The sequence below is a fragment of the Ursus maritimus genome, unplaced genomic scaffold (assembly GCF_017311325.1).
Source record: "Ursus maritimus isolate PB19 unplaced genomic scaffold, ASM1731132v1 scaffold_7, whole genome shotgun sequence".
NCBI classification, from domain to species: Eukaryota; Metazoa; Chordata; class Mammalia; order Carnivora; family Ursidae; genus Ursus; species Ursus maritimus.
In genome coordinates, this window is record NW_024426885.1 from 17781139 (window position 1) to 17807990 (window position 26852).

General features: G+C 37.5%; 1 protein-coding gene and 1 pseudogene across 15 annotated transcripts in view; one reads left to right on the forward strand and one right to left on the reverse strand.

Annotated features, from left to right (window-relative positions):
* VTI1A (vesicle transport through interaction with t-SNAREs 1A) overlaps positions 1-26852 on the reverse strand; it is a 348230-nt gene that overhangs the window by 296011 nt on the left and 25367 nt on the right. The window lies entirely within an intron of this gene.
* On the forward strand, positions 741-2507 carry LOC103657158 (annotated as a pseudogene).

The window sequence follows — 26852 nt, forward strand, 5'->3', positions numbered from 1 at the left end:
CACCATAGACTGGGGTACTTTGCATGTCTGGACAAAGGGTGAAAGGGGAAGAACTGTTAGAAAAAACAGAAGGGAAGGGATCATCCTCAGAGGCCTTGACAACAATAATCAAGAGTTCAAAGCTGAACAGCTCGCAAGTTTTTCCTCTAAGATCAGAAACAAGGCAAGGGTGTCTACTCTCACCACTTCTATTCAACATAGTACTGGAAGCCCTAGCCAGGGTAGTTAGGTTAAGAAAAAGAAATAAAAGCAATCCAAATTGGAAAGGAAGAAGTAAAATTGTCTCTGTTCGCAAACAACATGATGTTATATATAGAAAACTCTTAAAACTTCATGAAAAAAAACTGTTAGAATGAATAAATAAATTCAGTAAAGATGTAGGATACAAAAATCAACATACAGAAATCAGTTGTATTTCTACCCACTAGCAAACTACCTGAAGAGGAAATTAGGAAAACAATCCCATTTATAATAGCATCAAAAATAATAAAATCCTTGTATGCTGAAAACTACAAAACACTGATGAAAGAAATTAAAGAAGATACAAATGGAGAGACATCCCATGTTCACAGAATGAAAGAATTAAATTGATTTTTTCTTTTGAGAGAGAGAAAGAGAGAGGGCACCTGCCCACATGTCGAGTGGGGGAGCAGGGAGGGACAAAGGGAGAGTGAGAATCTTAAGTAGGCTCCACACCCACCACAGAGCCCGATGCAGAGCTCAGTCTCATGACCCTCAGATCACGACCTGAGCCAAAATCAAGAGTCGGATACTTAACTGACCGAGCCACCCAGGCCCCCCAAGAATTTATATATTTTACATGTCCCTACTACCCTAAGTCATCTACAGATCTAATGCAATTCCTATTAAAATCCTAATGGCAGCTTTCACATGGAGGAGGGAAAGACTGGCCTACAGGAATGATCATCAAAACCCACAATGGAGACCCGGGCCTTGCGCTCCCAGAGAAAAAGAAGGTGATCAAAGAACCGGAGACTCAAACTCAGTTTTAAACAGCGACAATTATTTCACTGAGGTCTGTCCCACAAGAGCCACAACCCCTTAAAGAGTGTGGTCCTAGGGCAGGCATCCGAGATGAGGAAGGGCCACAGCACTCTCTGTGAGCAGCACCTAGAACCTGACACCACGTTACGTGCTAGACGGACAGAGCGGTTGCCCAGCTCTAGGAAGCAGCCTCTTGGTCCATTTGAGTTCCAAGGTGGGGAGAAGAAACAGAAGAGGAAGTCTTTATGGTCTCTGACCATGTCCCCTGGCTCGACAATGAAGACCTCCCTGGACCCCAGGCAGGGCAAAAGGGTGACCAGAGTTGGAAAGAAGCCAAAGAAACACAAAAAGGAGAAAAAGTACCAGGAGGCTGCAGCCTTCTCAGCCAGGGACCCTTGGTTCTGTGAGTCTGGGGATGCTCTGTATGCGTGATCGGTGGGGAAGGAGGGTGAGGAGCAGGCAGCCTCAGGGCAGAAACAGAAGCAGGGGAGCCCCAGGGAATACAATGTGAAGATGAAGAAGAAACAGAAAATCCACCAGAGGGGAGACACTCCTGAGGGCAACTTAAGTTCTCCAAGTCCATGGAGAGCAGCCCCAGGGAAGGAAGGAAGAAGCCAGTCAAAGTTGAGGCTCCAGAATACATCCCAATAGGACATAACCCCAAGTCCCCGGCAAAGAAGAAAACGAAGTCCAAGGGAAAGGCAGAGCAGCCAGGCACTTAAAAGCTGGCTCTGAAGAATTAAAAGAAGAGGAAAGAGAGCAGAGTAGCAGGAGAACCCTGGGAAGAGGTGGTGCTGGAAAAGAAAGGCCACACACACAGGCACACAGAGACCTGGTGAGGCAAAAGGCCTTGCAAGAAGAGACTGATCGTGAGGCAGGCGTAAAGGAAGCTTCGGAAGGAAAGAAGGGGACAGGAACATAGTTTGACCAGTGGGATACAGTTGGGTTTGAATATGAGGAATAGAAACCGACATTTCTCGAACACAGGTGGCTACAGCCGTTTCCAAAATGCTAGATCTCTTGGAATTTTCGAAGATATCTGAAATTTGGATTTTTCTGTGATATCTCTCAATGTTTTAATGTTGGCACCCCATTTCAATATACCAAAAACATAGGAGAGGCAGAAAATTTGTCTTTTAGCTGGATTTGATTGTCAGACTGAAACTTTGTGACCTCTTATAAGTACTGGAAAGTCACACACACACACAAAAAAACAGAAGTTTGATCTAATCCAACGTACACTTTTAGAGAGTTTCCTCTAGACTCAAAGTGGAAAACAGTCCAGAGAAGAACTAGAGTGAAGGCAAAAATTGCAGGCTTGATCTTAAGAGTTAAGAGAGAGACCATGTGGTCCTCAACAGAACGACAGTGAGGATGGAGGGGAGAGAGACTGTGGAGGTAGAATCCATGGGACTTAGTGACAATTAGATGTGAAGTCAAGGCCAAGACACAAGTGTGAAGGGTCTCCCAGGTTTCTCATGTTGGTAACTGAGCAGATGGTATATTAACCAGCATGACCAATATATGCATTAACCAGTACAATGAAGGCAGGAAGAGAAACAGATTTTGGAGGAAAGACAAGAAGTTTAATGAGTTCAGGTTGGAACATCGTATTTGAAGCATCTGTAAAACTGGAACATGTGCAATAGATAATAAAAAAAAATGGTATGCTGTGCAATGTTGAAAGTCTGGGCTAGAGACGTGATTTGAAGTTGTCAATGCTTAGGCATCAGTGGAAGCCATGGGTATACATAAAATTAACCAGAGAGAATACAGAGATGACAAGTTAAGACAACAGTGACCTGCAAACCCCAAAATTAAGGGGAACACAGGAAAAGAAAATCCAGTGAAAGAGATACGTAAGAGCCAGGAAGAAACCAAGCAAGCATGGTATCAAAGAAATTAGTTTCAAGAAAATGGGAGTAAGGGTGCCTGGGTGGCTCAGTCGGTTAAGCATCTGACTTTGGCTCAAGTCATGATCTCAGGGTCCTAGGATCGAGCCCCGCGTTGGGCTCTGTGCTCAGTGGGGAGTCTGCTTCTCCCTCTCCCTCAGCCCCTCCTCCTGCTAGTGCTCACTCACTCTCTCTCTCAAATATATAAACAAATCTTAAAAAAAAAAAGAAAGAAGATGGTAATGAATCAAACGCTATGTAGAAGCAACACAAGAATGATAAAAACCAGAAAGGGACCTCAGAAACAGGGGTCATGAGCGACTTTAGCAAAAAAATTCCAGAGGTATGATATCTATCATAGATGGAAGCAATACAATATAAAAAATAACACACCCCAAATTTTCCTTACACATATTTTTAAAATCAGTATCTCCCTTTCTCTAAATGTTGGAATATTTATATAGTATAGAGACAAGATAAGGCCACGCTTTCCAAAAGTTGGTTATTTCTTCATTTACTTTAAACCTTTCCTGACGTCTAGCAGATGAATGATTGATTGTACCACCACGTCCATCCCATGCTCTTTGGACAAAACTTTACTGGATAATATTTTAGTCCCTGTGGTGGAAATAGAATAATTCAAGTAGGGACACTTAGGAAAGAAGACATTTGTTAAAGTGACAGGCTACCTGAATAGAACACCTACCACTTGAAGCAACATCATTCCTAAGAAAATTGTTCATCTGAATATATAATAACCCTTGGAAGTCACATGAGAAAAAAAAAATAGTGGCGGTCAAAACTCCAACTGCAAACAGAGGTGTACTCAATCTTTATTTGACTTGAGCCCCATGGGAATAAACTCAAAAATAGCCAATTGGGATGAATGTATCCCAAAGCTTTATTTGTTCTTTTCTGTCTGGTTTAAATATATTTGTAAATTAGTCATTTTGCTCCCCTAGTCACAGCAGATTTTATGTTTCTCTAAAAAGAGCATTTTACAAAAGTACTGCGTTCATTGGTGGTGGTAGTGGTGGGGAGGTTATTTAATGAGTGATTGGATCCTGCAGGTAAATCAAGAGGGAAAGTACCCATTTTCAAGCAAAATAAAACACCTCAAACAATCTTATAGAATTAAATATCAATATCATTAACATTTTGCAACTCATTCAATAATAGCACTTCAGAATTATAAGGCTCTTTAAGAATAACTTAATTCTTCCCCCTACATATGACAAAAATGCAAATTATGGTCTAATAAAATAGAAAGAGCAGTTCTTTGGTCAGTATAAATCCAGTTATGCTGTTGAAAAGACCTGTTTCAGCTAAAACTCAAGTTTGCTCTGACTGCTTGGACAGAGAGCATTTATATATAGTATATAATCCAGTGGAGGAAGGACATACCAAGTAACATCAAATGTCCTGAACCATACTGGAAATTACTTAGTGATGATCAATTACATTATTTTATGATATTTAATCTAAACAACGACTGAAAATGATGGTATGATTCCCTGGTTTAAGAACCACAAATTTTAGGAAAGAATAATCAAATATCTTTCATGTTTTCCCATATATAAAACTGGCACCAGGGATGCCTGGGTGGCTCAGTCGGTTAGGCATCTGCCTTTGGTTCAGGTCATGATCCCAGGATCCCTGGATCGAGTCTTGCATCAGGCTCTTTGCTCACAGGAGGGCATGCTTCTCTCTCTGCCTGCTGCTTCTCCTGTTTTGCGTTCTCTCTCTCTAAGACAAATAAATAAATAAAATCTTAAAAGAAAAAAACAAAACCCGGCACTAGTTTATGTGAGAATCTATATTCTAAATAAACTTTAACCTATTTATATATTCATCTAGATCTATTTTCCAGAGCTAGAAAATACAATTCTGGTAAACTACTGTGAAATCAATAATTAATTGCTGTTAGTACACTGGGCAGACATGTGACTTGTAGGTTTACAACTGAGAAAAGTCTTGTGCCAGAGAAATTGTTTCTCTTGGGGATTTTGACCTAATTTAGATTATGCTTTACTCCAGAATTGAGTAAATGTTATTTAAAAATCAACCTAGGGGCGCCTAGGTAGCACAGTCGTTGGGCGTCTGCCTTCGGCTCAGGGCGTGATCCCGGCGTTCTGGGATCGAGTCCCACATCGGGCTCCTCCGCTGGGAGCCTGCTTCTTCCTCTCCCACTCCCCTGCTGTGTTCCCTCTCTCGCTGGCTGTCTCTCTGTTAAATAAATAAATAAAATCTTTAAAAAAAAAAATCAACCTAATTTGTGTTTAAAAAAATAGTAGATAATGTATTTTCTGAACTTACTATGTATCAAATATTATTCTAACAGCTGTGTGTCTGTGTGTCTGTGTGAATTCACTCTTCACAACAATTCCGAGGTAGAGACTATTGTTACTCCCACTTCGCAGATATGAAAACTGAGACAGAGATTAAATAAGTAAATCGTCAAGTTCAAACAATAAGTGTCAGTAAGAATACAAAAACGGGCAAAGCTTCTAATGTAAATCACTTTCTATAATGAATCCAATCACATTTACTCAAATGTTTTCTATTACTACCCCCTTCCTCCATTGCTGAAGAAAGAATAGCCAACATGTTTTGTGTTGTGTGTTTTTTTTAATTTTTAAAGCCACTTGTTTTAAACATTGGTCCAACTGGCAGCTGTATTGGTTGGAAATAAAAGAAGTATAAATAATTTCTAAAAAAACTTGAATGGTTATGACCACAGAGAAATGCTCTGCCCACACATTCATAATAACTTAGGTTCTGAGCTGAAACAATTCTTTGTTAGAGGCACAGCCAGGATCATATTGACCAGAAAATTGTACTGTCTGTTTTATCAGAACGCAACTTAATTATCATGACCATTAAAATGACTTAAAACTGGTAGCTAATAAATATCTGTTTAAGTGAAATGAACTTAACACTGAATCTGTTTAAGAGAGCAACAACTTCACTTTAAGATCTTCATACACAAACCTTTCAATGATCATGGTTGAGAGTGACCAAGTCAGGCTTTAAAGGGATTTGCTGAATCTTAGTTCCTGCTGCTCAAGCTACAAGTTCTTTCCAGGTCAACAGTGACTGTCATGCTGACAATCTAGTGGGCCCTCTTTTATGCCTTCATTTTACTCAACTTCTCAACAGTATTCAATTTGGTTGAAATGTCCTCTTTCTTTAAATAGTCTCTTCTTTAGAAATGATCTGGCTTTACTTCTACCTCACCAGCTGAGGTTTTTTTTTTTTCTAATTCAATTCAAATCATTCTCTATTTGAGCTCTAAATGCTATAGTTCCTGTGAGCTTGGTCAAGAACCCTCTTCCATCACTCCCTTCTCTCCTTAAGTATTCTCATCTATTTCTAAAGCTTAAATGCTATCTATATGCTGATGTCAAAATAGATCTAACTCAATTTCTCCTCTGAACTCAAACTTGATATTTCCAAGTGACTATTTAATTTCCCCACTGGGATGTCTCACAGGTATCTCGAATTTAAAACATCTGAGAATGAATTACTGATTCTATAACCATTCCCCCATGAAACAAGAAACGACTTGTCCTACACTAGTCTTCCCCAACTCAGTAGGTAGTGTCATCTGTTGAAAGACCTAATTATTCAAGCTAGAAACTTGGAAGTTTATCCTTGATTCCTTCTTGAGAAATATTCATAGATTAAACAAATTAAGGAATGTCTCTCTGACAGAGACAGGGAAAGCAAGTGAAGTAAAGTATTAACAGTTACTGAATTTAAGACAAGGAAAACAGGTGATGATTGTACTTTTCTTTATACTTGAAAACTTTAAAATAAAGAGTTGAGAAAAAAATTGTTTTAAGGCACAGGAAAAAGGCTTTGATAAATTATTCTCTTCAATGAAATAGACTACTGGCAGGTGGCCCATTAGTGAACTAATGTTTTTTTGTTTGTTTGCTTGTTTGTTTTAAGGGAGAGAGAGAGGGAGGGATGGGCAGAGGGAGAGAGAGAATCTCAAGCAGACTCTACGCCCAATGCAGAGCCTGACATGGGGCTTGATCCCACAACCCTGAGATCATGACCTGAGCTGAAATCAAGAGTAAGAGACCAACCCAACTGAGTCACCCAGGCGCCCCAATGAGCTAATGTTCTTAAAGCAAAAGCACTGTGGCAGAACACTCAGGCCTTTTTACTGCATCTAGAAAGATCAGCTTGTGAATTTCCTATATCTTAAAAAATTACTGAGACCTTAAGAGCAATTGACACAGTATTAGGAAAAAAATGAACAAAAAAACCTCCAAAAAATAAAACAAAACAAAACTCTGATTCTTAGCTTCCCAAGCCTACTTCCAAATTTTATTTTAGCTTAACAATATTAATCTGGAAAATAATACAGAAAATGATCACAAGTTTAAATTTTTTAAAAAGCTGGTGAAGGGAAATTTAGAGCTTTAAATACTTATCTTAAAAAGAAAGAAAGAATCTTAAAAAGAAACCTGTTACTTCAGGAAGCTAGAAAGAAAAGAACAAATGATACATAAAGTAGAAAAAAAAACAATAACAAAGATCAAAGCAGAAATCGATGAAAAAGAAAACAGATAAAATAATGAAAATCAAAGAAGCCAAAGGTTGTTTTTTTAAAAAAGATCTAAAAAACTGGTAAACGTTTATCCTGGCTAAGAAAAAAGAAAACATAAAATTACCAAAATCAGGAATGAAAGAGAAGACATTGTCACAGACCCTATAAAAATTAAAAGACTTAGAAGGGAATATTATGAAGAATTTATGCTAACAAATTAGAAAATTTAGATGAATTGGACAAATTGTTAGAAAGACATAAATTTAAAAACTGATTCAAAAAGAAAGAGAAATGGAATAGGCCTATAACAAGAAATTTAATTACTAAAAGGATCTTTCAACAAAGAAAAGCCCAGTCCTACTGACTTTACTGATGAATTCTATCAAATAAAGAAATAACCTACACAAAGACATTTACAAAACAGAGGTGAAAACAGTTCACAACTCATTCTCTGAGACCAGTACAACAATGATGCCAAAGCCAGGCAAATGTATGACAAAGGTAGACTAATATCCCTCATAAACATAGATATAAAAGTCCTTAACACAGTATGAGTAAGCCAAATCTGGCAACACATTAAAAATATAATATGACAAAGTGTAATTTATACCAAGAATATAAGACTGGCTTAACATCAAAAACCAATTAAGGTAATACATCATATGAATACAATAAAGGACAAAAACCATATGATTATTTCAGTAGACAAAGAAATAGCATTTGACAAAATCCAACGCTAATTTATAATATAGACTGAAAACAAACAAGGAATTAAAGGGAAATTTCTTTACCTGATAAAGGACATTTATAGAACAGCCACAGCTAATATCAATCTAATGATGAAAATCTTAATGTTTTTCCTCTAAAATTGGAACAAGACAAAGAAATCCATTCTCAACTACTTCTATTCAACATTGTACTGGAGTTTTTAGCCAGTGCAAAACGGTTAACTAATTAATTATAGGTACACATATTGGAAAGAAGTAGAACTGTCTTTATTCACAGAGGAAATTATCCTTAATGTAGAAAACCTAAAAGAATCTACAAAGAAAACTAATTATTAAGTGAGTTTAGCAAGGTTGCAGGATACAAGATCAATATACAAAAATCAACTGTATTTCTATATACAAATAACAAACAAACCAAAAATAAAATTAAGAAAAAAATTCATTCACAACATCAAAAAAAATAAAATTTTTGGAAATAAGTTTCACAAAATAAGTACAAGACCTGAACTGAAAACAGTTAAAACATTGCTGAGAAATTAAAGAATATACAAATAAAAGGACTGGAAGACTCAATATTGTTTAGATAGCAACTTCCCCATATTGATCTATATTGAATCTATTTAATGAATCCTTATCAAAATCTCAGCAGACTTTTTCATAGAAATTCACAAGTTGATTCTTGAAGTTATATAGAAATGCCAAGAACCCAGATTTTTTTTTTTAAAGAACAAAGTTGGAGGACTTACACTATATGATTTCAAAACTTCCTATAAAACTACAGTAATCAAAACACTGTGGTACTGGCATAAGGACAGATATATAAATACCAAAACAGACTGAGACTCCAAATATAAACCTTTACGTTACGGTCATCTGATTTTCTACAAAAGTGCCGGGGGAATTCAATGAGGCAAGGATAAGTCTTTTTAACAAACGATGCTGGAACAACTGGATATACATATAAACAAAAAATAACTGAGATACTTTACCTCTTACCATACCAAAAAATTAAACAAAATAATCATAAACTTAAATATAGTAGTTAAAAATATCGAACTTCTGGAAGAAAATCTTTGCAACCTTGGGTTGGGCAAAGATTTGTGAAATACAATAGCAAAAGCACAATCCATTAAAAAAGTTAATAAGTGGAACTTTATCAGAATTTAAAACTTTTGTATTTCAAAAGACATTGTTAAGAAAATGAAAAGGCAAGACACACACTGGGAGAAAATATTTGCAAACCATGTATCTGATAAAGTACTTGCATCCAGAATACACAAAAAACTCAATTATAAGAAGACAAACAACCTAATAAAAATGGGCAAAAGATTTGAAAATACACTTCACCAAAGATATATAAATGTCCAATATGCACACAAAGACATGCTTAACATCATTAGTTATTAGGGAAATGCAAATTTAAGTACAATGAGATATTTTTACATATCCCCTAGATGGCTTCAATCAAAAATACCAACTGCTGACCAGAATGTGGAGAAATTGAAACCCTCATACATTGCTGGTGGGAATATAAAATGGTAAAATCTCTTCAAAACAGTGTGGCAGTTTTTTGAAACGTATATGTTTACCATAAGATCCTGCAATTCCACTTCCAGGTAGTTTCTCACGAAAAATGAAAATATATGTCCACATAGACTTGTATGTGGATTTTCACAGCAGCAGAGTCAGTATAGTAAAAACTGCAATCAATCTAATGTCCATCCACTGGTAAATGGATAAATAAAATGTGTTACATATTCATACGCTAAAATATTACTTAGTAATAAAACAAACTATTGATAATACTAGAATACAGACGAACCTCAAAAATCTTATGGTAAATAAAAGCTATATAGAGAGAAAGAGGATGAGTGGTTGCATGGGATTGGGAGTTGGAATGAGGCTTAACTACAAATGGGCATGAGAGCACCTCTAGGACATGTTATAAAACTGGATTGTGGTAATGGTTGCACAACTGTATAAATATCCTAAAAAGCATTGAATTGTATACTTACAATGAAAAATTTTATAATATGCAAATTATACCTCAATACATTTGTTTTTAAAAAAGAAGCTGGACTGTAATGACATAAACTTTTTTTTTTTTTACGGTTTTATTTATTTATTTGACAGAGAGAGACAGGCGGTGAGAGAGGGAACATAAGCCAGGGGAGTGGGAGAGGAAGAAGCAGGCTCCTAGCGGAGGAACCTGATGTGGGGCTCGATCCCCAAACGCCGAGATCACGCCCTGAGCCGAAGGCAAACACCCAACAACTGCGCCACCCAGGCGCCCCATGATATAAACTTTTAACTGAGAAAAAAATCTAGTATCATATCAAAAAAAGTAGTATGGATGAACTGAAAATTGCCTACTGTGTACAATTTCTGAGATTATAAAAGGCTCTTTAAAATGTCAAAGTCTCCTCCTATATTTTATATGATTTTTTGTTGTTGCTATTGTTCTGAAAACACTTCAGTGTCCATACTGTTATGTATAACATCCCTATTTCTAATGGAAGAAATAAAATCTATCAGTCTGTTAGTTTATTATATATTGAGTGCCAACATTCTGGACCTGATCTAAAGATCCTATATACTCCTTATTACCAAAAAAGGGGGGTAAAGGGAAGACTGAGGTTATGGAAGCTTTCTTGTTGGTGGGGAGCCTATGGAATAAGACAACAGCTGTATTTAGGAGCTAATGTCCGGGGTAGCAGTTCTTAATCTTGAATGAACATTGGAATCACTTGGGGAGCTTTAAAGATCCCTGTGCCCTGGATGCACCTAGACCAAGGGGATCCAGGTAGCAGTATTTTCTAAAGCTCCCCAGATGTGTGCAGCCAAAGTTGAGAACCATCGGTCTAGTGGAAGAGGTGGAGGCTTAAGAACCCCTATGTTCATGACCAACTGTCTTCAGGGAATGTGGTCTGAAACAGTTGCATTGTAGCATCTGGAGCTGCTGTCCAATATGGTAGTAGCCACCAGCCGTATGTGATTATTGAGTACCTGAAATACGGATAGTCAGACCTGAAACATGCTGTTTGTGTAAAATATGCACTGGATTTTGAGGACTTAGTAAAAAACAGAATGTAAAAATCTTATTAATAATTTTAAACATGGATTGCATATTGAAATAATATTTTGTTTGCATCTAATGGGTTAAATAAAATATATTACTAAAATTAATTTCACCTCTTTCCTTTTTTAAGTGATTACTAGGAAATTTGAAGTTACACATGGGGCTGCAATAATATTTTTATTGGACAGTGCTGATAATCTTTCTTAAAAAGAATCATAAAATCTCAGAAATGAAAATGACCTTTGAAATCACCCAATTCAGTTCCCTCATTTTACAACTAAGGAAACTGAGACCCAGAGAAAGTGACTGGCCCTACAACACACAGCTAGAAAGTGACATAGCAGAGATTAGTCAGGTCCCCTGACTCCTGCTGTCTATGGCTATTTCCATCACACTTCCGCAAGGATTGTTAAAACAAAAGTGCTTTATCACCTCCTCCCCAAATAGAATGTTTAATTTAATCAACTGGTACTGAAATATGTACTTTTTATAGAGCGCCTTTTTCCCCTCTAGGATGTTCTATGTAAGTCCCATGCCTACAACTTCTCCTGACTTTGGTGCCATACGTCCAATGTACTACTCTTGGTGTCATAAAATAAACCAAGAAAAAATATAAAAAGATCAAATCTCACATTCCACTTTATACTAGGAAAGGTTACATGTCAAAGGGCACTTGCAGAAATACCACAAAAATAAACTTAAGGGAAAGAAATTGGTAGGGGAGGGCAGGCAGGGGGGTTGAAACACAATGAAAATAATACTTTGTGTTCCTATTTTAAGTGCCTTTCTCAATGCTATATGCATAGCAGCTAGAGGCAAGCTGGAAAGCCGCCAGGTCCTGGCTGCCAGCAAAAATTTTGTCACCTCCTTTGAACATCTGAAGTATGTTTACCCAATAGATTTCATTAAATTACACTTCCATTAGGAAGCATACAATGTTGATACTCATCTCAAAGATCAAAGGGATCGCTAAGAGGCATGTCATCCTGCTCCCCAGCTGATTGCTATTTCTGGGCCAATCAAGGAAAGGAGCCAGAACAATACTTAGTTAAAAAAAAAATTGTAGCATCTCCCCAAGGACTATAGACTAAGAATCTGCAGCCCCATTATCAAAATGAGCATATCATTAATGACAATACTCATACAGTGAGTTATTTTAATACAACTCCTACACAACAAACAAGCTGGATTTGGGTCATTAGCTGAATTTGTAAAGCAGTATATCTGAGGGCTGAAAAACTCTTCAGTAAAAATATAAAGTTTAGAAAATGGAGAAAGTCCCACTTACAAATGCAAGAGACAGATTCAGTTTTTATTAGTTTCATTGTGATTCTAAATAAACCAACAGGTAAGCCAGATTGGAGATGGTTAATTTAATTACTGATGGGTTGTAAGATTTTTTTCTCATCTCACTAATTTTTTTGATGGGTGATTTAAAGAAACACCATAGGTGCATTTTTTTTGAAGGTAAAACTATTCCATCTTGGAATCCAATGACTTATGATGAAAACACTTAACTTCCAGGAGCAAGGGACACTAATTTCAAAGGATTTAAGATTTGGCCATGGAAAATTAGGAAATAAAAACAAATCATTTCAACTGAAACTAGAAATACTTAATGTTGGTTTAATGGAAAGAGTTAAAAAACACATATGGTACTGGGAAACAGCTACAAATCCCAAATCCTTTATTTGATGTCTGAAAAGGTAGTTCAGCAAAAGCTCAATGTTCTAAGCCTGATTTCAGGTAGCAGAAACTCTTCTCTAGTAATTTTACTGTGGCAAATCTAGTAATTTGCCCAAAACGGGATGAAAGAGGCAAGCTTCAGGCAAGTGTTCTTTCTGCTTAACTCTTTCTACAGGCTCTGGTGGTAAAGGTATGTCACCCATCTATAGCCACAACCCAGATTTCAGCTGTTTTCTTTGAACGTGTAGTCAACCTCTTGGTTGCCCATATTTGACACATCATATGAACTCTAATTATCTATCTTTTGCAATTAATCATCCGACAATTACATTTCCTGTACTTATAAGCATCCAGCTGGGAACTGAGTTTTATTCTGAGAGAAAAAAAGAGGATTCAGGTTTCTAACAAATTACTTCTAATTAACCAGAACCTTTTTTAGTCATCACAATGTAAAGATGCCTACAGCTAGTGAAAGAATTTATTGTTTGCATTCTTAATGATACTTTAAATTTTCATTTAAATTTCCCCAAAAGGCAGTTCTGGAAATGCATTGCACTAACATGAGTTAAACAAACATTCCGTCTGGCAGTACACAAAGAGTGGGGGAAAAGAAAGACAGTTTCTATGAAAAAGGAACTTGTAGCATGACAAGAAAGGGCACTCAACAAAATTAAATAAAGCAGAGATTCAAGGTGTATATCTTCGAAGTGGAAGATACAAGCTATTTTCCAGTTAAGTCCAGAAATTGGCAGAGCGGAGTCATACAAATTTTAGAGCTGGAAGGGACTCTAGGAATCATCTACTCCAGTGGCTCTGAAAGTGCAGTCGCAGGGGCCAGCTTCAGCAACCACCTGGAAATCTTCAGAAATCCAAATCCCCAGATCCTTGTGGGGTCCTACCAATGCCTTCTGAATCAGAAACACTACGGTGGACACAGCAATCAGCCATCCAGGTGATTCTCATCCAGTGGTCTGGCTTAGGAACTACCGATAGTCTAACCACTTCACTGTGCAGATGAGGAAACTGAAGGCTGAGATTAGAGGCCAAAGTTAACACGCGAGAATAAAATTAAAGAATGCCCTTGAGGAACTTAGCATCGTCTTTCTTCTTTATTAAAAAAAAAAATCTTCGTTAGTATCTAAGCTATAATACTATGGCTTAGAACATAACTTGTGGAACTACTGATCCTTGAGATCCCCAGCAGCTCCTTCCTTTCACAGTATACTTGGCTCTTGAGCTCCTGGGACCTAAAATACATAGACATTCCTAGAGTTTTGGTTACAAGGTTCCCTACAACATAAAATTCCACAAATACTAAACCAACAAAAAATGAAAACCAGAGAGAGGAAGCCAGGGTCTTAGGAGACTTTAAACCAAAAAACCAGACGGCTGCAAGAATAGCACTTGGAAGATGTGTTATATTGGAAAGAACACTGGATATAGAATCAAAGAATCCTGGTTTCTCATTCTTGCTCAGTCAGCCAATCACCTTGGGCAAGCAACAGTGTATCTCTGGCTGAGGACGTGGCTCCTCACCTCGAAACACCTACCACTGAAAAGATAAAATGCAAACTGTCCTTAACACAGCTTTGGGTACATCACGAGCACTCAGTAAATATTAGTTCCTTCTTCCTCTTCTCTTTCAGTTCAGAGAGGATGCAGATAGAAAGTCATATTCCCAGCTTCCTCGATTTGTGTTCCGAGAGGCTCTATCTAGCTCCATTCTTAAAATGCATAGATTTGTCTAGACATCGACATGTTCGCCATTAGTCCTCAGCCCTGCTTCTCTCCATTCTCTCTACCAGATATCCAGAAAAGCACTGAAGTTGCTTTTTAATATTTCAGAAAGATTAACAGTGATCATATACTTAATCAGCACAAGACTACACAGCTTAACTAAAACATCAAGGTTTTTTTTTTTTTTTTTGCTTTATGCTGGAATACATGAACTTAGTTCTCTCATACTGATTTAACAAATCTTGACTTCTCTCATATATTCAAAATTCTATCTCCCTAATTTTGTTAACAAAAAATATAAGGAAATCAACACTTCCTTACTAAATGTTCTTAATTTGGTTTCCCTGGTGGTGAAAGGACTGGAAAACAGTAACCTAATGGCTTTATTTTAAAGATTTACATGGGAATCTCTTGGGACCAACTTGGGTCTGTGGGACCACAGTCTCCCAGGGGGAGTCCTTGACTTGCAGTTGGTTTTGTTTTGTTTTGTTTTTAAATGCCACAAAGGCTTTGACTGAGCACTCCTGGATCTTAACTACTGCTAATCTGTACTATCTTCAATGCTGGAAAAGGAGGAGCCATAATCCTGACTTCCGACTATGACTGTCAGCTGCCCAAATGGACAAGGATGAAGGCAAAAGCAGTTGGGGTTGGATAATGCACACTGTGAATTTAAAATTACGATGCCAATTTGTGAACAGAAAGGTCCTTCTATATTCATCAGCGAGAAAGTGAAATATTTTCAGAAACAAAGGAAGAACTAGAAAATTTCTCATAACTTAAGAAAGATGGGAAAAACAAACCCCACAGAGTATTTTAAAACAAATACTGTTCCTCAGGGTATAAGGCTAAAGTTTGTATTGTGATTATTTTGTTTTGTATTTTAAATGCAAAACATTGTTTGACTGCTTGGGATATAAGTATGAAAATGTACTATTTTAAAGGAAAAGCTTAATCTTTCTTAGAAATCAATGGGCATAATTACACTATTAACTAACACCTTTGGGTCTGGTTCTGGGTTGATGTGGGATAGCAAAGTCCTATATTTTAACCACGAGGAATACAGGCATTTTACCCACAGTCAGAAATGCTCCACATTATAATGTACATTTCATCATACAGTCCAACTTGATTTCTTCATCTATTCATTCACAAATATTTATTGAGAATTGAGATACTTTTGCACAGCATGATCACAGTTCTTATTCTAAAATAGCATATAATGTAGCTGGAGCAACGAGACTAATCGCATGCAGGAAAAAAGCAAACTGCAAGGCAGCATAAGATTTTAGGACCCAATAGGGCAGATGCTGGCAGAATGGTGGATGAAACAACCAGAACATGTTAGAGTTCCACTGGAAATACGTGTTCTGACAATATCATAGTATCCCTTCAGTTTATTTATGGTAACATTTTGAAATGTGACCCAATAAACCAAATCACCATCCAAATAGTTCTTTGAACATTTCTTTGTATGATTAGCACCCTTTATTCCTAAGCAATCTACACAGGCAGAAAATTAAGGATTGGACCTTTTACTACTAAAATATTTCTACATATTTAAGTTAAATTTTGAGATGAAGGCCAATTGTGAAGTTAAACTAAATGGAAAAACCATTTTCTTCCTTTTAGATGAATTCATTACAAAAGATATGTGGAGAAGAGGAGATTGTGTCAGGTCAGAAAGACTAGCTGGAGCAATGATTCTTGAGTCACATAGTAAAGTCCAGAGGGTGGGAAGCAGGAGAGAATCATGGACAAAACAGCACATAAAAAGGCAGTTAGGTGAGAATAAGTGAATGAGCGACACACAGCAATAGCGCACACATTAATTTGATTACGGGAAGCAAATGCAGGCAATCTAAGCTTCTGAAATGATGAAGCTTAGGAATTAGGGAGAATTAGAAGTGAAGTGAATGCTAGAATGTGAAATTTGGATTTGACCCAATTGGCAATGATAGGCCCTGCATGCTCTTCAAAGAAGCCACGTGGGAAAAACCCCACACCTCTTTTTACAAGTCCAACTCCATCACAGTGTCTCTCAATCCAGAGGCACAGCATTTATAAAATACATATGCTTACACAATTGCCCTTATTCCGAGGTCACTTTACCCCTTAAAAGAGTGATATTACCTGTAACTGATATTTTACTGTTTTAACAGACCCACACACAATGCCCTGAGGAAGAGATTTAATGTGGTAAAATCAAGGATATGCTGTTAACAGAAGAACGTGGAAATGCAGCAATGATGTGGCCAGGGGATTGGCCATGGAGTCAAAAGAAAAGGCCTATGTGTAGGTTCAGAAACTATGGTATCTTAGTCTTTAACCTGAACATCTTATTACAGGAAATATTATGAGTTATCTGCTTTTTTGGTACCTGTATATTCTTTGCACCTGTGACATTATTGCACGCCATGACTACAAAATCTTACCATCTTGGATTTAAAGGTGTCTAGGACTCAGATTTCCAAAACTAGTTTTGGATAGCCTTTAAGCATAAAACTACTCTTTCAAAGACAGAGAGAGTAAACAAGAAAAGGATACCCTGCAAAAGGGCACACTATAATAAGGATTTTCTGACATATCTTTTCCATGTGTTTTCTAAAAATACATTTTCCAAAACATTTTTATGATGCATTACTTCATGCTTAGGTAGGTAGAACAGGTATCATTATTCTCATTTTACAAATGAGGAAGGGATGACCCTACTAGGTAAGAGACCTGCAAAAACTCTCAAAGGCTGGTGGTGGCCAAGACAGGATTTAAATCCAGGCCTCCTAACTAGAATATCCAGTGCTCTTTTCAGCCCACTCCACTGATGTACCCTATGAGCCTCTATAAGGCAAAAAAATTTTATATGCTACACAACACTCTCCCAACTGTTAGATCTTAACACAGACATAAGTGTGGCCAAGCGTTATAAGAAATGCTTTAATATAAAGTGTGTGGGGGGCAAGGAAGGGGACTCATAATACTTTCCTCAGGCTCTCTTATTAATCTAAAATACTTTGTATAGGTGAATAGAAGGATGCTACGAAATGATTCAAGAGATAGGAAATGAACATGGACAGTAACATAAAGAATTAGAAAAATAAATACATCTTGCAACTGCAATTGTTCCAGGAGGAGCACTACAGAGAAAAGCTCTCAAGAGTAAATCTTACGGCAGCGGCTGCTTTCGGCGGAACATGAAACAGGAGTGGGAACAGGCTAAAAAATAATAAAAACTTTGAAAAAAGTTAAAAGATGCATGTAACTTAAAACTAACATCTTTTTCTACACCGTAAGGTTAAATTGTGAGGTTGACATTGGCATTTTTTATGTTGTCAACGCTTTCTGTGTATCGGCCTGTGTACAAACAATATCTAGAGATGTCATCTGCATATTTATACCAAAGGAGCTTATGAACAGGACCTGTCAGTATATTTTAACACCCTTCCAAAACGTCAGCTTTCGTGAGATATAAACACAACATGTTTAATTTATTAGTTTGGTCTTAATATAAAAAGTTGACAATCATATGTCACTGTAACTATTGATAAGGTAAATATGGACTACAGGAAAATGTCAAAAAGTTATTGAAATGTTTGCTGAAATACTACATCAAGTTGTATTTATTAGCTCTTCTCTGCCAATGAATATGTCATATTTTGCTACCTGTGGCCATTTCTGAGAAGATGTACCCAACGGAGCATTTCAGAAACTTCATTCTTAAAGCATCTGAATTCCCAGGTATGAGAAATTTGAAAGGAGTCAGAACACAGAAAACACGTACAATAACACATGGCATTATTATTTTGCTCCGCTAAAGTTAAATTGTGCTCAAAGAACAATTCATACTGGATGTAACTGTTTGGTTAGAATACTTATGTTTTGTATTCCGATCACTTACCATAGATGTTTAAAATTGTAAATTCTTAAATTGAATTCACTAGGCACTTACTGAACACCTACTATGTACTACACTTTTTTGACTACTTCAGAAAACATGACAAGTGGAAGACCCAGGCTCCTCTCCTGAAGATCTTACGATTTGGTGGGAGTGATAAAACATAAGTAAGTGAAAATCAAATCATTTCAGCACTGACATGGAGGCAGTGCGTAAGTCGGTCCAGGTTATAAACATACGTACCAAGGCGAATGGGAAGTAAAGAAAATCTATCTTGACAGGAAAGATAATTACAAAAGACTTTTCGAAGGGAAGTGGATAAAGGGCTAGGGGTTGCAGAAACAGAAAGTATGTCAATAGAAGACTCATAGATTATATTGAACCAAAAGTTCCAATACATACCTGTTATCCTAAACTGCATGTAGAATAGTTTTAAAGCAATTTGAAAACTTTCACCAGTCTCGAAATGCCAAGTATTCCAATTTTCAATGTTGTCCACTGTACGACATGTCATGAGCCGTAGGGAGCACAGAGGTTGTCCCGTGTATATTTGACTTAAAGAAGCAGAGACACAATGACTTGCCCAGTGGCACTCAGCTAGTTAGTATCAGAGCTGACACCCAAAGCCAGAACTCTAGACCCTTAATCCAGGGTACTTTCCACTGCATCACATCACCTCTCTTGGTTAACAGCTTGTCTGAAATAAATGTATATTGGTTAGGGAACCAAATGTTCTTTAAGCTCTGCACGTTGGAACTCGCAGAGACTGTAGTGACTCTTTAAATGCCACAAAGCTGCATGATTAGTAGCTTTAGAGTCAGATAGATTTGACTTCAAGTCCTGGATCCAAATTATGAGACCTTGGGAAAGTGTCTTAGCTCTTCATAACCTCGTGTATCTGAATTATAAACTGGCTGGGTAGAATAAATGATATACAACAGGATGTCTAACTTGTTACAAGTCCTCAATTGTTACTTCTCTCTCCCTCTCCCTCTCCAATCCTCATCAGTGATCCTTCTAGACTGAGGACTTTTCAATCAGTAGTAATTTTGCCTCAAAGGGGCTACTTGGAATACCTAGAGACATTTTTTTGATCGTCATGACTGGAGTGGGGTGGCGGTGGCCTCTGGAGTTTGGTAGGTAAAGGCCGGAGATGTTGCTAAACATGCTACGAGGGGCGCCTGGGTGGCTCAGTCGTTAAGTGTCTGCCTTCCGCTCAGGGCGTGATCCCAGCGTTCTGGGATCGAGCCCCGCATCAGGCTCCTCCGCTGGGAGCCTGCTTCTTCCTCTCCCACTCCCCTGCTGTGTTCCCTCTCTCCTGGCTATCTCTCTCTCTCTGTCAAATAAATAAATAAAATCTTTAAAAAAAAATGCTACGAGGCACAGGACAGCTTCCCCTCATCCCCAACAAAAAATTATCCAGTCACAAACTTCAATAGTACTGAGGTTAAGGATTTCTGTTCGAGACCAAAGAGAAAGACTACCCATTACTACTAGTGTCCCGATAGAAAAGAGATCATACCTTTTCTGCCCCCAACGATAAGCATCCTAACTTCATCAAAGTATCAAAATCAAGATAGAAGTGTATCAGATCCCCAAGCTGGGGTACATAGAGTACAAAAATACAATTGCATTAATTAATTCCTTTCTATATGGATTCTTCTATTTGCATGTGATAAGAGTTGCAGGCAGATCTATATTTCCAGAGACATGGAAAGATTATTTCCTTAGAATCTCCTCAAAGGGGTAATAATTAGTTAAAAAGACAAAAATTTCTGAATCTTCATGAACCTCTTTTTTTTTAACTGGAGGACTAGAAAATTCTTTAGGCAAATCTGAACTCACTGACATCAGTTTGTAGTTTGAGATCTTTCTTAGTACTACCTAGATTCCAAAAAGACATTCTGAGTATCAGGATCTAGCAGGAAGAGGCAGATCATTGCACGTGTTCCAACAAACGGGCACCCCAGGCAGTTGCTGGCAGCGTCCTCACCCTTCTGGTGTATACCTGGGACTTCCCCACCCTTTTTCTTACACTTTTATTTTCCCCGACTCCTATCTTCTCTTCTTTTTCTTTTCCCTGCTCTCTTTGCCTCTTGTCACTTGCCAGTGACAGTTGTTTAGCCCCCGTCATGACAAAATTCAAAAGACAAAACACTTGATTCAGTGGCAAGGTTTCAGTAACACTTTCTGCGAGACAGAAAGGAGAGAGATAGGAAGAGAGTGTATTTTAATTTGTGCTCTCTAGGCACTATACCTACAGGGCAGGGGGGGTAAGATTTTGCAAAAGCGGTAGTAGAAGAGACCCCGTTTCGAAAAACATTATCAAGGGCTCAAGAAATATAGCTGCTCATAATCTATTTATTAATATTTAGAAACACAGTATTTCTAATTTTGCTGGGTTTAAAATCATTCCTCTTTGGAGTGAAAAGCCCCTCTTAATACAAAGGGGCTATTGTAAATGAATTTGGACTTGGAGATTTCTTTCAGAAAATGCCACAATATGGTATATTTTAAGTATCAGAGCGAGCCACAGTGCCATCTATGGCCATCTGAATTAGAAAGCAGAATTTCGCTACTTTGACAATCTCCGAAGACTAGGAAAGATAGAAAGCCCTCTCCGCTACAGAATACCCTGACAGAAATCTTGCCCCAAATCTATATTTTGAAGACACGTGGAAAGATTATTTCCTTAGAATCTATGAGGGGGGGTAATAATCAGCTAAAAAGACAAAAATTTGTGAATCTCCAAAATTACGTACTTTCATGAGGATAATCTGACTGGAGAGCCTATAGCAAAATGATATACCCATAAACCAAGACTCATCAATCAATTCCCTATGTTAAAAAAAATAAAAAACAACAACAAACCTGAGAAAATGAAAATTATTTTACTTTAAGAAATAGAATAGATTTTAAGATAATAATTTAAGACACAAAAGAGTATTTTTTTTAATCTGTGTCTTTTTTGACTGTGGTTCAAAAATAGTTTAAAAGTTATTTCATAATCAAAAGCTCTAAACACCATTTGACATGATGATCATAAGATTTCAGTTGATATCATAAGCTACGGGTTACGTAAAATTAGAAATTTTTCAACCTGGCCACAAAAGGAACTTCAATTTTCTCCCTAAACAAGAAAAATACTCTAGTAATTCTACTATCAAGTTGTAAGTTATTTTCCCCACACCAATGCACAGCTATCATCATTTGGAACCAACTAGATTTTCTCTTTCTTTCTGTTCCAAATTCACTCGGCTTACTGCCAAGAGAAAATACAGACACAGGGGAGGCAAAGAGCAATTCTGTTAAGATCAATGAAGATGTTGGCCATAACAGAATCCTATTTATCCATCACATCCGTACTTCTTTTTCTGATTAGAGATTACTAGCAATTTCTTGACAATTCTTGTACAAAATTAAGTTACAATCAGTCTTGCAAGACTTCACAAGGGAAAGAAAAAATTACATACATACATATATATATAGTTTTTCCTACTAAATCTAAAAACAACAACATCCTTTATAACTATTCCATTCTTAAAAGGGGTTTTAATATGCATATTTTCCTTTTAAAGCAGTTAAAAGTGAATATTTATAGACAAAAAATTCGCATAAAGACGTTCTATTGGCACTGGCTTAAGAGGTTAAAGGCACAGTCTACTTAGTAGCATGAAATTAAAGGCTGAGGGTTTTGTTTTGCTCTAAGCTCAAGTGAAAATTTAAAATGCTCATTTTGCCACCTAGGGAGAAAAATTATGCTATGCTCTGGTTATGACTTCATGCTATGGCTTCTGTTTTCCCCAAATAAAGGTTATCATAGCACGTAACTTTAAACCAAAAGGAAATTAATTTTTAAGCAATTTCTTAATCGATACAAAAGAAATGTGGGCAACTGTTACTGTAAGATATGGGATTTGCCAACTTAAAACACGTATGTAAAGTAATAGCATTGAAGATTTGAAAGAAAAAAATGAAAATAAGTTAAAATGGCACTGCAACTCTCAGGAAACTCTCAGGAAGGAAGAGCTTCATCCTTTCAGATGCTTCATTTAATATAAAGCAACCACATCACCCAACACATGTAGTCTTTCAATGGCTCTGAACCACAACTGAGATAAAGGCTGAGCTCAGCTTAACCAACAAGGCTTTACTGAGCTCTCAGGCTCGTCAAGCTCTGATGCCCAAGTCACTCTGTACCGGTTAAATGATAAAGTCGGGGAATGGGCACTGGGCCTCAGGATTTTCTACAGTCCCCCAGGTGATTCAGTGTGTAGCAAAGTTTGGAACGAAGGGGGCGCCTGGGTGGCACAGTGGTTAAACGTCTGCCTTTGGCTCAGGGCGTGATCCCGGCGTTGTGAGATCGAGCCCCGCATCAGGCTCCTCCGCTGTGGGCCTGCTTCTTCCTCTCCCACTCCCCCTGCTTGTGTTCCCTCTCTCGCTGGCTGTCTCTATCTCTGTTGAATAAATAAATAAAATCTTTAAAAAAAAAAAAAGTTTGGAACGAAGGCTCTAGCCCCATATTTTACACCAGATGCAATATCAGACACTCTAGGCCTCTCCTCCCTCCTTTCCATCATACCTCCCTCCCCTTTAATTACCTGGTACTTTCAACCTGAATCAACTTTGCTTCTCATACGTTCCTTCTCATCCTTCAAGTCTCAGTTTGGGTGGCACCTTCACTTCCACACAAACACACAGGTTGGATGCCCCTCCCTGAAAGCACGCCCTTTCACGCACTACCCTACCAGAGCCTCTCCAACTTCACTTACCACAGTATTATAAAGACTGTGAGCTTCTCGAAAAATATGTCTTACTCATCTTTTGACTACTCAATGCTTGACACATAATAGATATTAAGTATACATAGTTATTTATAACAACAAATTGTTCAAAGCCACCAAAATTCAAACCAACTTCAATGAAGTGGCTAGAAAGAACATGAGTGTGAAAGTTCTCTTCCTCGGCTTCCTCATTTGTTCTTTATTTTTTTTCCAACGTTATTTATGTAAGTCATCTCTACACCCAGTGTGGGGCTTGAACTCACAATCCCGAGATCAAGAGTCTCATGCTCGTCTGACCGAGCCAGCCAGGCGCCCTGTCATTTGTTCTGTAGCTTGAAATTCATCCTAATATTATTTGTTCTACTAGTGAGAATTTGATTTAAATCACTTTAGCTTCCAGCATATTCTTTCTAGTTGTGTACTATCTTGCCTTATATATTTGGGTGTATTCTAAACCAAATTCTCAGTATAGGACAATGTTGGGAACTTTTAAGTTATAAAGCTATTCAGTCCTCTTTAGGTATGTTAAAGTCAATTCTTTGTTGCTATTGATGACTATACTTAACAGGTACTATAGAATCTTGCCCCTTCTCCTTCCCAATGCTGGTATGTATGTTAGGCCAGTGACATAACAATGCAAAGACAGTGACTTCTAAAAGTTTCCGGGAAATGTCAGTTATCAGAAATTAGAGAAGGAATGGGAAGGAAGTCCAAAGTAAATAATTTTACATGTATTTTTAACTCTAGATGAAAAACTCAGCACAACTGTAACTCTAATTAGTAATATGATACATATAATAAGGTGATATAAAATGACATCCAGTACCATGATTCTTCTACCTTTAATTCTGAACCTCCTACCACAAGGTCAAAGAGAAACTGCTTGTATAGATTAATTTCTAAGATGTTTTTTTACAAAACAAAATGCACTAGAATATAAAAGCAATGCAACTTAGAAGGTCATATCTGAGAATAAGACAGAAGATTTCAAGTCTCAATCCTTTGTGTAGATGGCAGTTAGTCTACTGAAGCACTGAGAAAGAGGGTTTACATCTTTAGATTATTGAAGGAATCTTCTGGCTTTACTATACCTTCCCCTCTATACTCTTTAATTCTAGGATCATCACTTGTACACAGCAAAGTCACTGACTAAAAATCAGTGCTGTTCTCAAAGTCCTTGCACGGTTCTTATTTTATTTGACATTCCTATTTACCCATTAGGTAGGCAGAACCGACAGGGTGATCTAAATTTGCAGATACAGAAACTGCAGCAAGGATGAACACGGCATGTCTGAGGTCTCAAGCCTAGAGTTCCTGGGCTGTTCTCACAATTTCACACTTCCTCTTCCATGACCAAATTTAGCTTGCACACAGTATTAGAAAATATGGGATGGACCATTTCTAACAAATGTCTAACAGTATATACATGATTGTTTTGGAGTGTAAATAAAGCCGTCAAATAGGGGCCCTGGATCAGACAGCATTTGAAATGAATAGCACTGAATCATGTTCTTTAAAAAAAAAAAAAATGGAGAAAAGAAAAATTCAAGCTTCACTGAAACTAAATAGAATATAATCTGTAAGATTCTAACTATGGAGATAGTTTTCTCCTTTCTAAGCTTCACTTTAAAAAGCACATATGTCCGGGGCATCTGGGTGGCTCAGTCGTTAAGTGTCTGCCTTTGGCTCAGGGCGTAATCCCAGGATGCTGGATCGAGCCCCTCATCAGGCTCCCTGCTCTGCTGGGAGCCTGCTTCTTCCTCTCCCACTCCCTCTGCTTGTATTCCCTCTCTCTCTGGCTGTCTCTCTCTGTCAAATAAATAAATAAAATCTTAAAAGAAAAAAAAAAGCACATACGTCCACAAATAAGACACCCTAGTCTTGGCTTCAGTTGAAATTTATTTGTAGAGTAGGTTTATACAAAAAGATCAAAATAAGAATACAATGAAACAAGAAAATGTCATTCAATATGCAGAGATGCAATGTTTCATTAGGAAAGTCAAAGAGTATCAGGTAAAAAAAAATCAGAAGAGATTAGCAAAGGGGTCTCTTGTTTTAAAGTACAGAATACAGTTTTCAGAAACTCAGTTCATTTCTATAATCAGACATTTCCAACCAAGGCCACTGCCATTCAATGTAACTTACCAAAACATAAAATCTGACACTCAGTCCATTTTAAGAATGCAATTACAGATCAAATTCTTCATAACCAATAATAGAAGTCTCCATTTTCTTTTTTTTCTTTTGTTTTTTAAAAATGTTATTTATTTATTTTAGTGGAGGGGGGGCAAGAGCAGAGAGAGAGAGGAAGGGAGAGTCTCAAGCGGACTCCACGCTGAGCTCGGAGCCTGATGCGGGCCTCGATCCCTGGGATCATGACCTGAGCCAAAACCAAGTATTGGATGTTCAGCCGACTGCACCACCCTGGTGTCCCCCAAATCTCCATTTTCCTAGTAGATTTCTAAGTCCCAGACAGAGATAACTGGTTTTAAACCGTACTCAACAGAACCAAATGGAGAATGAGAAAATGCGGACAGTTCCTTAGAATCTTCTGTGATGGAGACTGATCTATAGCAGCTTCTGTGAATTTGCAAAGACAGGAGGAGCCTCACGAACTAATAAAACGCACTAAGGATGGAGTCCCATTTCTTGATGTTCCTAAATTTGACCACACTTAAGCATTTCAGAGGGATTTGTAGAAAAGCTTTTAATCTATGACCTTATGAACTTCTTAAAACAAAAGCCTAAAGAGCAATTTGACTCCACATTTATTATTTGTTTTTACTCTTAAATATGATTCTTCCATTTTGGGGAAACTAAAACACACAAAGTTAAACAAAACAACCTAAGCAAAAAATGAAACCATCTCTATGCATGGTCCGTTTCCTGGTAGACTTTTAAGGACGTGGAATCAAGAGAAAAAAGTCTCTGGTTGAAATCTCTTCTAGCCCCATTTTAACTTCTTGTACAGGGAAGCTGAAAATAGTTGACATGGCAAAGCTCTTCAATTACTATTACACAGTTTAAAACCCTTCACCCTAGAGATCACTTTTGGCTCGTCTTCATCACCAGCAGCTCAATGCTCCTAAAAGCGATATGCTAAGTCAGAAGTGCCTAATCTATTTTAAGTTTTGTTCTGAACCTCACAAATGTAGGCCTAGATAAAAGACAATAAGAGTGGCATAAAGAGCAACTGAGGATTCAGGAAAAAAGAAGTAAAAGTCACAACCACCATGTGTCATTCCCAGGTGCTAATTTACATCAATGTAGCAAAGCACAAAATTGACACACTTTATTAGAATATTTTTGTAACCCTAAGGCTTAAGTAGGAAACCTCTAATTCAGTCAGTGGTGTTACATAATGCAGTTGTGAGTTTCGAGATCCGTAGAACACAAGCTTTAAGAGGGTGATGAACATGTGAGTAAGGGTCCTGTGTGGAGCCACGACCTTGAAGCTTTAGGGAGCTCCAGCATCATCACTACCAGAG